Source organism: Podarcis bocagei (assembly GCF_964188305.1).
Source record: "Podarcis bocagei genome assembly, chromosome: W".
In the NCBI taxonomy this organism is placed as follows: Eukaryota; Metazoa; Chordata; class Lepidosauria; order Squamata; family Lacertidae; genus Podarcis; species Podarcis bocagei.
The window spans coordinates 47,931,585-47,944,471 of record NC_138131.1 but is presented as its reverse complement, the minus strand read 5'-3'; the positions used below and the strand labels follow the sequence as shown (position 1 = coordinate 47,944,471).

At 44.9% G+C, this 12,887-nt stretch overlaps 1 pseudogene across 1 annotated transcript in view; it reads left to right on the top strand.

The window, feature by feature from the left end:
- LOC308578010 (protein CIMAP1C-like) overlaps positions 1–11,826 on the top strand; it is a 32,974-nt pseudogene extending 21,148 nt beyond the window's left edge. The window contains exon 5 of the transcript in view: positions 11,342–11,826. The product of the transcript in view is annotated as a protein CIMAP1C-like (transcript). The remainder of the gene's footprint in view (positions 1–11,341) is intronic.
- Positions 11,827–12,887: the final 1,061 nt, after the last annotated feature.

Here is a 12,887-nt window from a genome sequence, read left to right as displayed (position 1 = left end):
GGAAGACATTTATCTGATAATCTGAGGAACGTAATTGACATTTTGGAAAAGTTAGAAGTGAATATAAACACTAAAGCAGTTTTGATATTCGTGGGTGCAGAGAAAGCCTTTGATAATATATCTTGGAGTTTTATGAAAAAGAACTTGCAGGGTATGGGGGTAGGCCAAGGTTTTGAAAATGGTATAGGTGCAATATATTCTGAACAAAAGGCTAAATTAATTGTAAATAATGTGGTTACGGAACAATTTAAGATAGAAAAAGGAACACGACAGGGGTGCCCAATTTCCCCATTGCTTTTTATATCGGTCCTGGAGGTTCTGCTCAATATGATCAGAAGAGACCGGCAGGTTAAAGGTATACAGGTTGGAGCTAAACAATATAAATTGAGAGCATTTGCAGGTAACCTAGTTTTGACGTTACAGGAGCCAGAGTCTAGTACCAAAAGAGTATTAGAATTAATTCAAGAGTTTGGTCAGGTGGCAGGATTTAAATTGAACAAATTAAAAACTAAGGTTTTGGAGAAAAACTTAACATCATTGGAAAGAGAGAAGTTCCAGAATGAAACAGGTTTGACTGTGGTTAAGAAAGTGAAATACTTGGGGATTAATATGACAGCTAAAAATGGAAATTTGTTTAAAGATAACTATGAAAAATGCTGGACGGAAGTTAAAAAAGATTTAGAAATTTGGTCAAACTTGAAGCTTTCCTTGTTAGGTCGAATTGCTGTTATAAAGATGAATGTATTGCCAAGAATGTTATTTTTGTTTCAATCATTGCAAATTTTGGACAAAATGGACTGTTTCAAGAAGTGGCAGAGAGACATTTCTAGATTTGTCTGGCAGGGCAAGAAGCCCAGAATAAAATTTAAAATATTAACTGATGCAAAGGATAGAGGTGGATTTGCCCTGCCAGACTTTAAACTCTACTATGAATCAGCGGCATTTTGCTGGCTGAAAGAATGGCTGCTTCTTGAGAACACAGACATTTTGGATTTAGAAGGTTTTAATAACGTTTTTGGGTGGCATGCATACTTGTGGTATGACAAGGTTAAAGCACATAAAGCATTTAAAAATCATATTGTCAGAAGAGCATTGTTTAATGTCTGGATAAGATATAAAGATTTACTTGAAAATAAAACCCCAAGGTGGTTGTCACCGATGGAAGCAAAGGCCCAGAAAAAGCTCAATATGGAGGCCAAATGGCCGAAATATTGGGAAATTTCGGAACAAGAAGGAGATAAACTGAAATTACAGAGTTTCGAGAAATTAAAAAGTAAAGTGAGAGATTGGCTCCATTATTATCAGATAATGGAGGCCTACAATTTGGATAAAAAAGTTGGCTTCCAGGTGGGAAATACTAAACTGGAAACAGAACTGTTAGAACCCAAAACCAAGATTTTTGTCAAAAATGTATAACTTGCTGTTGAAATGGAATACTCAGGATGAAACGGTTAAATCTGTCATGATTAAATGGGCACAAGATGTTGGACATAATATTAATTTTGCTGACTGGGAACAGTTGTGGACCACCGGAATGAAATTTACGGCATGTAATGTCTTAAGAGAAAATATTATGAAAATGATTTACAGGTGGTACATGACCCCAGTCAAGCTCGCAAAAATCTATCTATCATTTGCCCGATAACAAATGTTGGAAATGTAAAGAAATGGAAGGTACATTCTTTCACCTTTGGTGGACGTGCCCAAAGATTAAGGCTTTCTGGGAGATGATATATAATGAACTGAAAAAGGTATTTAAGTATACCTTCCTGAAAAAAACAGAGGCCTTTCTCCTGGCCAATTGGTGCCAAAGAAGGACAGAACTTTTTTTATGTATGCAACGACAGCAGCAAGAATACTTATTGCAAAGTATTAGAAGACGCAAGATTTGCCCACTTTGGGAGAATGGCAGATGAAGCTGATTGACTGTATGGAACTGGCAGAAATGGCTGGCAGAATCCGTGACCAGGGAGAAGAGTCGGCAGAGGAAGATTGGGAAAAATTTAAGGACTATTTACAAAAATATTGCAAAATTAAGGAATGTTTTAGTATTGCTGTCCATGAGATCTCACCCAGCACTTCCCTAAGTTTTATGAAGTCGGCTTTCTTAAAGTCAAGAAATTGAGTCCTAGTATGCTTGGCTGCTCCTTTCCGCTGTATAGTAAACTTCAGAAGAGCATGATCACTCGCGCCTAATGATCCATCCACATCTACCCCACTAACCAGGTCATCAACATTGGTTAGGACCAGATCTAAAATGGCTGTTCCTCTTGTTGCTTCTCCCACTTTCTGGACAATGAAGTTGTCTGCAAGGCCAGTGAGGAATCTGTTTGACCTTATGCTCTTGGCTGAGTTTGACGTCCAACAAATATCCGGGTAATTGAAGTCCCCCATTACTACTATCTCCCTTCCTTTTGCATGCTTGGCCATCTGTTCCAGGAAGGCATCATCTATGTCCTCCGTTTGGCTTGGGGATCTATAGTAAACTCCCACAATGAGGTCTCTGTTATTCTTCTCTCCCTTAATTTTGACCCAAATGCTCTCACTTTGGCTTTGAGGATCTAAATCTTGGATCTCTTCACAGGTATACACATCCCTGACATATAACGCCACTCCTCCTCCTTTCTTGTCTGGTCTGTTTCTCTGAAATAGATTGTATCCCCCCATTATTACATTCCAATCGTGGGACTTATCCCACCAGGTTTCAGTGATGCCTATTATGTCATACTTAGTTTGCTGTACCAAGAGCTCAAGCTCATCTTGTTTATTTCCCATGCTTTGCGCATTAGTGTACAGACATTGAAGTCCATTAATCATTCCCCCGTGTCTCTTATTTAAGGATTTTTTCCTCCCACCACTAGGTCCACGTGCTGTTTGCTCCATTTGGTCTATGACATTTGGATGATCATCTTCATTCATTGATAGTCTCCTACCTTCAGGAGCACTGTCTCCCTCCCCCACATTAGTCAGTTTAAAGCCCTCCTGATGAGGTTTCTGAGATTTTTGGCAAAAACATTTCTCCCAACCGTTGTGAGGTGCAGCCCATCACTTGCCAGAAGTCCATCTTCAAGAAACTGCAGTCCGTGATCTAAGAATCCAAACCGTTCCTGTTTACACCATTTGCGAAGCCAGCTGTTCACTTCCACTATTTTCCCCTCTCTCCCTGGGCCACGTCGTTCAACTGGGAGGAGAGATGAGATGACAATTTGTGCATTTAGTTGCTTCAATTTCCTGCCGAGAGCCTCGTAGTCTCTTTTGATCTTCTGGAGGCTATTGCTTGCAGTGTCATTGGTTCCCACATGAACCAAGAGGAAGGGGTATTTGTCAGTGGGTTTTATGATTCCTTGCAGTCGTTCAGTTACATCTTGGATCTTAGCCCCGGGGAGACAGCACACTTCCCGAGACATCTTGTCAGGCCCACAGATCACTGCTTCTGTTCCCCTCAGTAGGGAATCCCCTATCACCACTACACGCCTCCTCTTGGGTTTGGTCGGGGTTCTTCCGTGAGCTGTCCGTTCCAAGGTCGCCTGTGTTGGGAAACTGCCAGGGAGATAACGTCCATCACGGCCCCCAAGCCGGAGTTCGGAGATTCCATCGGCCTCCCGTAGTCACGCAGATCCAACAGTTAGGGGCACAAAGCCTTTGGAATTCCTAGCCACATTCCAGGGCTTGGTGCACCCTCTTTCAGCAGAAAGCACAGTCAAAAGCTTGCACCGCAGAAGAGCAGAAGAGCATTTTTACAGACTTTATTTAGAACATGAACAGAACAAAAGAAAACACGTCCATTCTCAGTCAGCGTCTCTGACCATCTGACAAAAACGAAAGGAATATCTGAACAAAAACATCCTGTGATCAGGACATGCGCAGACTCTGTGACTCCCCAAAGCCTGCTCCCTTTAAGGTGGAACGGAAATATCCTAACATCCTCCCCCTTTCCGTGTAACCTGTTGTACCTGTGGTTCACCCAATTGCAACCTTTGTACATAAACCTTAAGTTGTTCTTTGTTAACAACCTTAGACAACAGATCAGCAGGAATTTCATTTCCTGCCATGTAGGACACCCGAATCAGTCCTTTCTGAATACACTCTCTTGCACGATGTAGCTTAATCTGCAAGTACTTGGTTCTCTGCTTGCAACTCTCCGAGTTCAGCAAAGCCAAACAAGATCTATTGTCTTGATACACTTGTACAGGACATTTCACAGACACTCTGATGTCCTTAAACAGTTGCATCAACCATTCACAATCCATGAGTGAAAATGACAGAGCATTGAGTTCTGCTTCACAGGAACTTAGGCTCACTGTTGTCTGCTTCCTGCACAACCAGTCAAACAGGCAGTGGTTGTACATGTAGCATACTCCAGAAGTGCTTGTACCATCCGTGGTGTCACTTCCAAAACTTGCATCTGCAAAGATTTCAAGACCTCCAGTCTTCTGACTGGTGAACCTCAGCCTGTAGTGCATAGTCCCTTTCAAATAGCGGGCTATGCGCTTCAGAGCTTTCCAATCCTGAACCGTAGGATTGTTGGCATGTCTGCTAAGCAGATTACAGCTTACAGCTATGTCAGGTCTTGAACATCTGGCAATGAAATTTAGCTTGCCTAGAATGCATCTGTATAGCGTTGTGTCAGAAAACGCTTCAGCAGTACTGTCTACCTGGTAACCTGTCACCATCGGTGTGTCTGCTGGGTTTGCATCAACCAAATTCAACCTGGTTAATACATCAGCAATTTTCTGTGTTTGGTGTACCAGAAAATTACCTGCTTGGTCCTTCTCCACCTGCAGAGAAAGATAGTTGGGTACCTCACCAAGATCCTTCATGTCAAAGTGCTCCTTCAGTTGAGCTAGGGTGCTTTGGTAAAATGCCTGATTCTTCCAAAACATCAGAAGATCATCAACAAAACATAAACAATACAGTTTGTTTTGCCCCTCCTCCTTGACAAACACACATGGATCAGCTTTGCCCTGGTGAAAACCTAGAGAAAGCAATGTCTCAGTGAGTTTTGTGTTGCAACACCTGGCACTCTGCTTGAGACCATATAAGGATTTCCGCAGTTTACAGACCATTCCCTTCTGTATCTCCATCCCATCAGGTGGAAGCATGAGACCATATAAGGATTTCCGCAGTTTACAGACCATTCCCTTCTGTATCTCCATCCCATCAGGTGGAAGCATGTACAGCTCCTCCCCCAAAACCCCGTACAAAAAAGCTGTATTAATGTCATGATGGGTAACATGCAGTTTCTCCTCCGCAGCGATCTTGAGCATTAGCCGTATGCTCTCATATTTGACTGTGGGAGAGTAGGTCTCGTGGTAATCCTGTCCTGGTACCTGTGAAAAACCTCTGGCAACCAATCTGGCTTTGTGTCTGACTACCTTGCCATTCTGGTCTGTCTTGGCCTTGAAGACCCATTTGCTGCCAACCAGTCTCATTCCTGGGACTACCGGTACCAGTTCCCAAGTTTGGTTCCTGTTCAAGGAATCAACTTCAGCCTTCATGGCATTAAGCCAAGGCTCAGCATCTTTAGAGGTTAACTCCTGAACCTCTTTGAAGCTTGAAGGTTCCCATACCTTCTCTGAGCTACCAAGAACAGCAGTTGCTGTCTTAGCAAACTCATCAGCATACCTCTTTGGAGGTCTGCCCTTGGTCGCCCTTTCAGATCTACGTACTAGACGCAAGTCTTCTGGACTCATCTCCTCTTTCTTAGGAGAAAAGTGACCAATGGTGAACAGTGGTTCTTCCAGTTCATTGTCAGACGCATCAGATGGTCTGACTGAGGCCTTTGCGCTCTGGTAGTCTGCTGTGTCATCACTTTCACTGACATCAGCAGCAGCGCCGCCCACTGAACTGGAATCCGAACTCTGATCATCATCATCATCATCATCTTCATCCTCATCATCATCAGCAGCAGCTTTCTCATCTTTAGCTGCTTGCTTGACATCACCTTCATCCTCCTCTGGGTAACTCTGGAAAATTCCCACATTTTCCCCCCACTTAGGATTGTACTCAACACTCCTTGTGAACTTAATGGACTTAGAGTCAGTCATCCATACCCTGTATGCACCTTTTTCGTACCCCATGAACAAACCATGTGCCCCACGCTTCCCAAGCTTGTTGGTTTGTTGTGTGCGTACCCACATGTCCGAACCAAAGATTTTCATGTGTTTGGTGTTGGGTTTCTTGCCAAACATCTTCTCATAGGGGGTACAACCAATGGGTGATGACAATCTGCGATTAAACGCGTAAACAAAATTCCCCAGAGCCTCCCCCCAAAACTTATCAGGGAGATTGGCATCATGCAACAAGGTTTTTATTCCTTGCAGCAATGTTTGATTTGCTCTCTCCGCAAGACCATTCATCCATGGCGATCTGGGCGTTGACATGTCATGCTGGATTCCCTTCTCAGTCAGGAAAGCTTCAAACTGCTGAGAAGTGAACTCCCCGCCCCGATCAGTAAACAAAGAAGAAATACGTTTACCGTGCACATTCTCCAACCAAGCACAGAATGCCTTAAACTTCGGAAACGCTTGCGATTTCTGTTCGAGCAAATACACATGAATGTACCTGGAAAAAGAATCAATCAGAATCATGAAGTACCTTGCTCCTCCTAAAGAGGGCGCAAGTGGACCAACCAGGTCCGCATGTACTAGCTGGTAGGGTTTGGAAGCCTGCCTGCTAGACTCCTTGCCTTTTGGAGCAACCTTCACTTTGTTCTCTGCACAAGATACACACTTCATGTGAAATTTACAGGGTTTGATGTTCAAACCCTCAACCACCTCTGGCATCTTGGCCAGTGCCTTCCAAGAGAGGTGACCAAATCTTCGATGCGCATCGTGAATGCAACCTGCATGAAGAACTTTGTTAGTTTGTGCAACACAACAAGAATCAGCCTTAGATACAACAGCAGTGTCATCATAAGATATATGGAACAAACCATCCATAAACTTTGCATGCAAATAGTCCTCTTTTCCTTTACTGATGACACAGATGCTCCTCTTGAAGGAAATCTGAAAACCACGCCCAGTAAGCTGTGGGACGCTCAGCAAGTTGCTTGCAGCTCCTGGAACAAAAAGTACATTACTGATGGTAGTGTGCAGACTTGCAAGTTTCACAGTCCCTTCTCCTGCAATTTGCAACGTCCTTCCATCAGCCAGGTGGATCTCACCTTCCTGAGGCTTGAAGGAGATAAAGAGATGGCGATCCTTCGAAATGTGGCGCGTACAGCCTGAATCAACAACAAAGCTGCCTTTGGCTGTTGGAGCAGTCCTTACAGCAAGCAAACCCTTGTTTTCCACTGGTGTGGGCTTTTGCAGCTTGCCCCCCTGCTTCTGGTCAGCAGACGTGCCTTTAGCCTTTGGTGAAGCTGAGCCAGCAAACAACGCTTTGTTTTTCCCTTGCGCGGGCTCTTCACCCTCCCTCTGCTCCTGGCCATCTGCAGGCGGCTGCCTGTGTTTACCTTTGCCTTTCCGGCCTCTGCAAAGGCGATGGCCTTGGTTCTCACGAGAACCAGAGCTCTCAGCTGCCGACTCCTTGGCTCCCCCTGGAGGCTGGAATGCTGCCTGGGATGACGTGACGGTCAGCTCCCCCTGCAGCTTGCAACCGGTGCCCTCAGCATCCCTACATTCATTCGCATTCTGGGAAACAGCTAGGACCTCCGATGCAGTCAAACTCTGGGCTGGGATTATTGGCTTGTGAGCTTTCATCAAAGCAGTCCACATCCCACGTGCAGTGGTGTTGCCAGCCAGCGTCTTAATTTCCTCAAGAGATACGGATAGGACTATTACGTCTATCGCTTTCGAATCATGCGATTTCCATCTCTCTGTCAGAGGAACCGGAGGGGGCTCAGAAACGACATGCCACACCCCAAACTGACGCAGCAAACTCTCACACCATTTTGCCCAGGTTTCATAATTCTGCCCATCCAACTTAGGGCATTCAGCATTTGCCTTTGGGCACTGAGTGGCCTCTGAAGCTTCAAAAGCGTGGAAAAACTCCATTCCAGCTTTTACAATTAGCCGTGAGTCTATTTTAACTCGAGAGACTCCTTATCTTGGCAGCCATTAATCACGAAGCCTTTTTGGCTCAGCTCGCAGGCCAATTAGGCCTTGCCGGAGATCAAAGGCTCCTTGCGAGGTAAAACAGAAAAGCGTCCCTTTCCTTTCGCTTTTCCCCCAACATACCTCAAACGCAGTCTGTTGCAGCTTTACTCTCCTGTAGGTGCTATGAATCTGGGCCCGAAACCTTGTTGTTGGGAAACTGCCAGGGAGATAACGTCCATCACGGCCCCCAAGCCGGAGTTCGGAGATTCCATCGGCCTCCCGTAGTCACGCAGATCCAACAGTTAGGGGCACAAAGCCTTTGGAAGTTCCTAGCCACATTCCAGGGCTTGGTGCACCCTCTTTCAGCAGAAAGCACAGTCAAAAGCTTGCACCGCAGAAGAGCAGAAGAGCATTTTTACAGACTTTATGCTTTTCTGCTCTTCTGCGGTGCAAGCTTTTGACTGTGCTTTCTGCTGAAAGAGGGTGCACCAGCCTAGGAATGCAGCCTGAATTTCCAAAGGCTTTTGTGCCCCTAACTGTTGGATCTGCGTGACTACGGGAGGCCGATGGACATCCAGAACTCCGGCTTGGGGGCTCATGATGGACACTAATGGATCCAACAGTTAGGGGCACAAAGCCTTTGGAATTCCTAGCCACATTCCAGGGCTTGGTGCACCCTCTTTCAGCAGAAAGCACAGTCAAAAGCTTGCACCGCAGAAGAGCAGAAGAGCATTTTTACAGACTTTATTTAGAACATGAACAGAACAAAAGAAAACACGTCCATTCTCAGTCAGCGTCTCTGACCATCTGACAAAAACGAAAGGAATATCTGAACAAAAACATCCTGTGATCAGGACATGCGCAGACTCTGTGACTCCCCAAAGCCTGCTCCCTTTAAGGTGGAACGGAAATATCCTAACATCCTGCACATTCTCTGAGGACTGACTTTGCTCCTCGTCTTCATATACCTGATCGACTGTAATGAGGGAGAGATCCTCAAATGGAGTCTGCTCTTCGTCTTCCATGCTAGGGGAGAGGACCTCAAAGTGATTGTGTATTTCTAAACAATCAGAGTGAACCCTGGGCCTCCTACTTCTTTGAGTCACGTTTCTCCATATATCTGGCTCCTGTGTTGGTGAACTAGCCTCCTTCTCAGGGGGAGTCCCCTGTCTCCTCCTTGGTGGAGACGGTGTGCTCTGTTGCTTCCAAGAAGAGCTCCAGCTCTCTAATTCTTTGGAGCGTAGCTACATGTTCCTCCAGTTGCTGGACTTTGTCTTTTAAAAGGGCAATCAACATGCAATTACTGCAGGTAAAGCTGCCTGCAACCTTTGGCAAGATGGCAAACATTGCGCAGGAATTGCAGGCGACTGCAGCTGTTCCCTCCCCTTCCATCTTGAGATCGTGTCGTTGGGGGTGGCTACAGAGGTCCTCCATCATAAAAAGCTTGAAGACAGGACAAATAACTCCCCCCCAAAAAAAAACGTCCAGAAGACGACGCAAGTAATCAAAGCTTTTCAGCGAGTGTATGCTGATGTGATTGGTCCTCTAGCACCATCTAGAGGCAATGCAAGATATTATCTTGTGTGTGTGGATTATTTCTCTCATTATGTGTGGGTATATATATTGCAGAAACCACAAGAAGCCTTAGAAAGGTTTAAAGAATTTTGTGACAAGGTTAAGAATGTTCATAATGCTAACATTGATTGTCTTTTCACAGATGAAAAGCCAGTTTTTCTTTTACAGGATTTTCAGGATTTCCTGGATAAGAAAGGGATAAGGCACAAGACACAAGACTGCTGTTTCTGCAGAAGCATGGAACAGAAGTGTCTGTGTGCAAGTGAACAAAGAATTGTAAAATGGCATGAAGGCACAATTGCTGAGTTCACATTTGCCACATGAGTATTGGGCGGAGTCGATATTGTGTTATTGTTAGTCTTGATTGAGAAAGGTTTCAAAAGATTTGGGAAGTTCTCCTTTTGAGAAGCTGTTCCGTAGAAAACCTTGTGTTGCCCATTTTAAGGTTTTTGGGTCTCATGTGAAGACAGAAGCTCCAGGTGGAGTAAAGAATGCTAGAGGCATTTTTGTGGGTTATGAAAAGGGTCTCTACAGAGTAATTTTGTCTGAATCTGGTCAGGTGATTCTCAAAAAATTTCTAGAGAGTGCTCCTGAACAGGAGAGAGTAATTGTTCACACATTTCCCACTGAGGACAATTCAGATGTTGATGATGATTTTACTGATTACAGTGGTACTCAGAGTGACAGTGATAGCTCAAAGAGCTCAGTTGACACAGTCATTGAGAGGAAATCTCACACAATGGCTAGACCTTCACAAATGAAGGATGAACCACTGTTTACTATTGGAACTGGTTCTCCAAAGAGTCCTGAGACTGAACCAGTGAGCAAAGAGGATCAGCACCTCATACGTAGGTCTGAGAGAGTTACAAAGGGTGTACCACCCAAGAGGTATTCAAAAGAGTTTGCTAACTTAGCTGTTGCGTGTGTTACTATTGTTGACAAGTCAAGACAGGTTGAAGCTGTGTCTAAGTCAGAGACAAAGACACAACAGGGAGTTGCTAAGTGTAACACTACATTCCCTAGCCAAGGTCATGCAGATGCACTCATTCCTTGGAAGTCAGACTACCAGAGAGGTACACTGGGGAAACCAGTGGCGGGTAGTTCCAAGGGTGGAACTGAAACAACAGGGGAGTGTTATATGTATAACAACTGTTTGTTTTCTTCTCTGGATCACGCTTTGCTCGCAGCGCACATTGATTCATATGGGGGAGTATGTTACGATATAGAAGCAATGCGGCCGCGAGCTGGTAGCTTGAAAGCAAAACATAATGGGAATGTTGGGACTGTTCCATGGGAAACAGAGGGACAGTCAATTCACAGTGCAGAGGGCGCCGGAATTAGCTGAGAGTGTAATATGAGCTGTACAGGAAGTACAGGTGGAGTTTGTCTCTCGGCTGTTGGAGTTTGAAGAGAGCAGTCGTGTTTTTCTGTAACGCTGCAAAGACAGAAATAAAGGCATGTAAATACGTTTCTGTCTATCTCTTTCCCCTGCCGGGGGGGGGGCAGGAAAGAGGGGTGTGTTCTTCTCACGCTGAGAAGGATCGCCTATCGCGACCTAGCAATGCAGACAGGGAGGTCATCAGGAGATCAAGCCAGGTGCCTGGAGAGTTGCCAGTTTCTCCTGATAAAGGCTTGATTCCCAACAGTATCCACAGGTTTATCCACATGCTCGACAGTGGGGAGCACCAAGTGGGGGGTGTCACCTCCTATCTGCTCTTGGCTTGCAGTTATATCTTGTACGCCTGCCCCAAATGAGTACTACGTGGAGAAGATACACCCACTTGAAGAGTCGAATGCACCAGCGTACACTATGGGCCTTCGAACGCACTACTGGGTGAGCAGCCCAAACCCAGCACCCAACCAATACACCCTTCCACAGACACTGGGTCCAAAGCTGCCTGTCAAACCTGCAGCTCCCTGCCTCTCAATGGCATCCAGTGCCTCTGTGTGGGGCTATGCTAAAGACCTGGTGAGAGGGCCTGGCCCGGCAATGAATACCATACCTGAACCAGATGTTTACCTGTGCCACCAGCCATCCTACAGCATCTCCCAAAGATTTGCTTCCTCCAGCAAGAACTATACACCAGGACCCCCTGACTACAATGCGGAGCTGGTCACCACCGACAAACCCAGAGCCCCACAGTTCAGTCTTGGGATTCGTCACTCTGAGTATTCTCATGGCACACCTCCAGTTTGTTTACTCAAAGAGTGAGGGTGGACTCACAGGCCACAGAGGTGACTTGCCCCTTTGGGTAGACCCACCTCCAAATAATTCCATTGTGACACAGTGTCAGGAAGCAGGTGTAAATAGCTTGTTTCAGAGGGAGAGATTCTGATGAACTTTGAACACGTTTGGGCTATGCCAGGGTCAGGTAATTGGGGAGGGGGACTAGATAGCCCTCCTTGGTGAGACAGGGGGTCTGCCTTGGTTCTTGGCAAAATCCTTTCTCTATCCTTCCTCCTTCCAGTGTGCATTACTAGTGAAGTGTTTCTCACCCCACCACTTAATTCGCTTTCTGTTACAGAAGATTATTGGGAAGAAGGCTAAGATGCTCTTTTTGCTCATATAAGAAATAGTTTTATAATTTTATAAGTATTACCTTTTTTTTTACAAAGCTCCATAAATATTTATTTTCCTTGCTACTATTCTATTTACACTGAGAATGAAATGCAAAATGAGAGAGCTGTTTTTAATATTGTGTTTTACCAGTGTATATTGAAGAGCCTTCCAAAGAGTGAATTTATAGGGCAGTCTATGTAACTTGTTTACATGTTACTTGCTTTGCGTAAGTAAGTAAATAAATAAATCCAATTTAGATCGCAGTTTTGGATTTTGTCAGCTTGGGATGACTAATGTACCTTCTAACATGCCTATCATCAAACCACATTCATTATGCTCTCAATTGATAAATGTAGGCTACATTGATTATGTTTATGAGCTCTGTGCATCCCTTCCCCCTCCATACCCAGGTGATTCAATGTATGAAAGGGAGAGTGAGACTGGGCTGCTTAGGTATCGTTTTCTATCCTAACCTCTTATTTGTTGCATGCAGCACCATTTCTGTTCTGCTACAGTTTGTCTCCTGCCAGCAAATATGTTATTTGTCTTGTCTGCTGGTGGTGAAATTATGGCACTTCACATCAGTCTCAAGGTTGAGGGTGCCTCTTGCCCACAACACATACACAGAATTTCCTCTAAGAGAAATGCTGGTTCTTAGCTCTCTCCTCCTAATCTAGATGAGCACCACAAGCCAAAAACCACTTTCTTGGGAA